At 54.2% G+C, this 5,445-nt stretch overlaps 1 long non-coding RNA gene across 1 annotated transcript; it reads right to left on the bottom strand.

Annotated features, from left to right (window-relative positions):
- Positions 1-654: 654 nt before the first annotated feature.
- Positions 655-5,169, bottom strand: LOC115274236. Its single transcript, XR_003901151.1, has 4 exons — positions 5,062-5,169; positions 4,210-4,316; positions 1,536-1,708; positions 655-1,459 (listed from the first exon to the last, which is right to left on the bottom strand). It is a non-coding gene; the product is annotated as an uncharacterized LOC115274236 (long non-coding RNA).
- Positions 5,170-5,445: the final 276 nt, after the last annotated feature.

Genomic DNA, 5,445 nt, shown 5'->3' with positions numbered 1-5,445 from the left:
CCTTTCAGTTCAAGTCAGCTGGTGTGTTTCTTACCAGACTTTTCTCTTTCTCTTTTGTTCTAAGGATCTTACACACACACACACACACACACACACACACACACACACGTAGCCACAGGAAAATGTACGGTATTGTTTTGTGTGATTATATTTTCACACAGATGAGAGTTACTCCAAGTTGCCATTCAGCAAAGATGCTTTCATAACCCAGTGGTCCGTCGGCGATCTCTCCGCCCTGATGGAAACAGACCCTTCCCACTGCTTCCGCCGCGGTGAGGCACCCTGCAGCGTGGATGTGCCATCGCTGACGTAGCCCGGTCCTTAACGACAGTGCCGTGGATCATCTCTGATATTTCACGACAGCCTACAATCCTCTCCCACATTCCGGTGGTCCAAGCAGGCCAAGCCAGCAGAGGCTCACAGCGTGGACTCGCCGTACGTGGGAGGGAGGACACGACACTGCGCCCATGATCTTCAATGTATCCATACTCCACTCCCTGCCTCAATTACTTCCACTCCACCCATGTTCAAAAGACGCTCGTGCCCTCTTCCAAAACCCTTCATCCCATGTGCCTTCACACTCAGGCTTAGTGCCCAGGACCTTACCTTCCTGCCCACACGTGCTGGCATCACAAAGAACCGTGGCCTGGGTGATTTAAGGAACGGAGGTTTATTTTCTTATATATCTAGAGGCCGGGACTCCAAGCTCAGGGCACCAGCACTGCCGGGTTCTGGGCAGGGCTCTCTCCCCAGCTTACACGCAGCCACCTCCTTGCTGGGTCTCCATGGGAGTGTGTCCCTGGTGTGGACACATGGGGAGTGACCTCACTTACCCTTAACTATCTCCTAAAGGCTCCATCTCCAGACACAGGCACGTTAGGGGTGAGGGCCTCCACAGACGCATCTGGGGAGGCATGACTCGGTCCACAACGCTTCTGAACCAGGGCCATGGGCAGATGAGGCATCTAAGGGGCAGACGGTCCCATCCCCAGCCCCGAGACCCAGTGTCTCAAGGGGAAGAAGGGCAGGACTCCCAGAGTAGATGGTCCCAACTAAACCGAGGAGGATGAGTCCTCAGGTCCCAGCAGCCGCCCTACAGCCCAACCAGGCTCATGCTCCCAATATCCTCTGCTTCCGGGGGCAAGGGCAGCCCTCGATTGGGGGCTGGCTGGGCTTCCTGGGAGGAGTTCCCAAGTCCAAAAGAAGGATGATAAAGAGAAGAGAATCAAGGGCTCTCCTTGGCTCTTGGCCTTCCTCTCGTCTCCTGAGTCTCCCCCTCTTTATCACTCCTCCAGTTCCTCCAGAAATGGCTGCAATTTGTGCAGAATCGTTTTCTCAGCATGCTCCTAGAAAGCTGGGCTATTTTCACTTTGAACACCGGCAGTCCCTTGAAGTTCAGGCGTGGGGTGTTTTCACCGATCTGCTCTCTTGAAAACTTGATGGGTTTCCTGTGTATCTGCTGGAGTTCAGTCCAGTCGAGACAGATTTCTCCCCCCCACCCTCCCTCCCACCCTTCCTCTCTTTTTCCCTCTCACCTTCCATCTCCTTTCGAGTCCTGAAGATTCTTAGAAGCCATCGTGTCTTGCCAAGATCAGTACCACCGTCAGTGTTTCAGACACCTTAACGAAGAGTCTTAAAACAACATCATCAAATCTGTCTTTAGGTCAGTTCTCTTCTCGCTTATGGAATTTTTTACCTGCTGGGGAGACTGGAGATAAGAAATAGCTTTGTTTTTCAACCCTAGCAATTCTTCAACATTTTTATTTCTCTAAAATCTGCTTGCATGGGGTGCCTGAGTGGCTCAGTCCATTGAGTGTCCGACATCGGCTCAGGTCATGATCTCATGGTTCGTGGGTTCGAGCCCCACATCAGGCTCTGTGCTGACAGCTAGCTCAGAGCCTGGAGCATGTCTTCAGATTCTGTGTCTCCCTCTCTCTCTGCCCCTCCCCTGTTCATGCTCTATCTCTCTCTTCTTCAAAAATAAGTAAACACTTAAAAAATTAAAAAAATAAAATAAAATCTGCATGCAAACCAAGTTGTTCCTTATTGAGTTCACATCTCGCTTCTCACATTTTATCAGACACAGCTGGGAGAAGGCCAGCAGCCCTCGTGGTCTTCATGGACGGATCCAGGGACCTCCTTGGGTAGATCCACAAGTACGTAAGTACATTTTCCATCTTCCAAACTACACGGCCAACAGAGTGGCTGATTGTCCCCCCAGTTGTGATTTAATACAAGCTGCCCTTTCTGGAGCCTCTGACAGCCCCTCACTGACTCCACAGTGTCTGCCCACCACCCAGTCCCTAAGTCAAGGCCACATGATTTGGGGTTTTGTTACAGCAATGCTCTGTTCCCTGTACCAACCTCTGTACCCATTATCTAATGTTGTTTGAAGAGTCGACTCAAAACAGAGTGGTCTGGGGGCCCCGGGGTGGCTCAGTCGGTTGAGCATCCAGCTTCGGCTCAGGTCATGATCTCACGGTTTGTGGGTTCTAGCCCCACGTCAGGCTCTGTGCTGACAGCTAGCTCAGAGCCTGGAGCCTGCTTCAGATTCTGTGTCTCCCTCTCTCTCTGACCCTCTCCTGCTCATGCCGTCTCTCTCTGTCTCTCTCAAAAACAAATAAAACATTAAAAAAAAAATTTTTTTTAAGCCAGAGTGGTCTACAACAATAATGATTTCTTATTTCTCACAAGGCTGCAGCTTGAGAGATTCGTTGGCTGGTGGTCTCGTTTGGGGTGATAGACTCTGACTCTGTCATGCCACTGACAGCCTGGAGCTCTGAGCCTTGCCATCAGTCTACCATTGTGCCTGGGGACAAGAGAAACTCGGCCCTTGGGACTAAATATAACACAGCAAGAAAAAGACAAGTTTCCTCATTAATGCAATAAGAACCACTGGAGCTAATGGGATCTGATGTTGGGAGATTCACTAACAGAGGGATTCATCAACAGAGGTCTAAAGCAAGGAGGTGACAGTCTTGCTCTATGCTCTTCTTGCCTCACTTAGAACCTAGACCCCAAACTTCAAGAGGTACGTGGCCAGATCTGAGGACTAAGGACTCAGCCACAAGGGGAGAGGAGAGAAAATTTCATCCAGGGAGGACCAAATGGCAGAGATTGGGTTGGAGCTGTTCAACCAGCAGAGGAGAAGACTGAGGGATAAGATCCCATTGTGCTGGAACTCAGCTGCTTTGGGGGGAACTAGTGGCTTAGTTATTTTGTTTGAAGCTATAATATCATTGCATCTTTCATTTAATCCTAATAACAACTTGGGTCAGTCACGGTTCTGCAGAGAAACACAACCAGTAAGAGGCGCACACCTACGGAGATTTATTGTGACAAACTTGCTCTCACAGTTACGGAGACTGAGAAATCCCTCAAACAATAATCTGCAAAGTGGGGACATGGGGGGGGGCAGCTTTCCAGGGAGGATCCAAGGGAGGGGCAGAGACTTGGGCTGAACAGACAGAGGGATGACCCCATGACCAGGGTCCCTGGGGGACACTGGTTACATCCAGCTCCACGTGAGAGGCCTTGGCCACTGCCAGGCCCCAGTGGATGCACCTGCCCAGTGTAATCTTCACGTGGCCTCTGGAAGAGGGACAGTCACCCTCATTATGCAGGAGAGGACGCCGAGGCTCAGCGGAGTGGTCCCAGCTCACCAAGCCCGTAAGCACCAGAGCTGGAGTTTGAACCCTTTCGTTTAGACAGAGAAGAAATATCTGTGGAGCCCCTCCGGAGCGCCGTTCTAAGCCCTGGGGATACAGCAGCAAACACAAGTGACAGCTCCCTACCCTCATGGGGTCCCCAGTCCGGTGAGGGACACAGACGGCACAAGTAAACAAATAAATAGGACGTCAGGTGGTGAGCGGTGCTGAATAAATAGTAATAATGAGGCAGAGTAGGGGGACCGGGTGTGCCGGCAGGGGCACGAGCACGCCTGCAGGGCCCTTCCGGCTGTACAAGGGCTCTGACACCTGACCCGCCGGAAGGGAGACTGTCAAGCACGTGTCTGGGAAATGGAGGTCCAGGTGGACGTCCAGTCAGGGCAAAGGCCCAGGGGCCTTTGAGAAAGAACTAGCAAGTAAGTTGGTAGAAGGGAGCATGAGCAGGGGGACCAGTGGGAGGCAAGGTCAGAGAGGAGATGAGGGGTGCGGTGAGGAATATCGCGACCGTCTTAAAGGAAAATCTTTCAGGGACTTGACTTACCCTGAGCGAGCGAGGTGCGGGCATGATCTGACTTTTGTCTTCACAAGATTCTTCTGGGCTTTCCACACTGTGTGCAGGGTCCTCCTGGCCAGGCCTGGGGGGCTGGGCTAAGGCAGGAAAGAGTGCCTACCTCCCCAGCCCACTGTGCTCCCAGCACCCCCTCCCCGGGGCTCCCCCTCCACCCTCCTGCCCACTGGGCACCCTCCCTTCTCCTCCTCCCTGGAGCCACTCACTTCCCCAGACAAATGGCAGCTTCTTCCTGCTCATCCATCACTGCTCCCGGGCCCATCCATTAGCGGCCGCCCCCCGTCTTGCCCCCAGCCCCACCGTCCTTGCTCAGGGACGGGCTCCATTGATCAGAGGCCCATCTGCCGCTTGTCACATGCTGGCGGCCCTGACAGCAGGAGACAGAGCTGTTGCTGGCCGGGCCAGCCTGAGGCCAAGGGAGAGATGAAACTGCCCCCGCCCCCAGGACTGGGGCTAAGGCCGGGGCCCAGCTGGGAGGAGCGGGCCGGAGGGTCAGGGTAAGCCCTCCCCAGCCAGACACTGCTATTGGGAGACCACAGGGGCACAGTAGAGAGTAAGTTCCACAGGACAGGCTTGCGGAGGGTCCCCAAGCCCCCTTCCACATCTGAGTCTGCCAGCCTGGGGCGGCCCAAAGTGTTGGGAGCCCTCCTCTCCCAAGCCCAGCTCTTCCCAGACTTCTCCATCTGCCTTAAGTGGCAAGCCCCGACCTAAATATGGGTCACCCTGGCACCCTGACCCTTCAGATGCCCGCAAGAAAACCCCTGGACCCCCCAGGTCCTCTGGCCAGCCCCCTCCTCCCCCCACTAGGTAACCAAGGAGAGTGACCTGTAGAAACTCTTGTCCTCTGGCTTCTGGCTGGATCCAGACTGGGAGATGCAAGAGGAGAGAGGCTTGGGTACTTGTTCCCGGGCCTCTGCCCTGCAGGATGCCTGCGGGTACATGGGTCCACCCCAGGCTTCCGCTCAGCCAAGGAGTCCTCTCCCCAGAGCCCTCTCCACTTAGTCCCCGCCCCATAACCACACCCCCTCACTCCCCTGCAGGTGACGAAGGCCCCCTGCCTGGGGACAGCAGGGCACTACCCCAAGGCTCCCTCAGCCTGCCTGCCTGCAGACTGTGGCCCCTTCATTAAGCTGCTCTCAATTAACTGGTTTGAAGACACATGGGTTTCTGAGCAGAGCGATTCCTACACCTGCATTTCCCTCTCTCCTA

The sequence above is a fragment of the Suricata suricatta genome, chromosome 12 (assembly GCF_006229205.1).
Source record: "Suricata suricatta isolate VVHF042 chromosome 12, meerkat_22Aug2017_6uvM2_HiC, whole genome shotgun sequence".
NCBI classification, from domain to species: domain Eukaryota; kingdom Metazoa; phylum Chordata; class Mammalia; order Carnivora; family Herpestidae; genus Suricata; species Suricata suricatta.
Note: the sequence above shows the minus strand (reverse complement) of the source record. Positions and strands in the feature narration are given on the sequence as shown.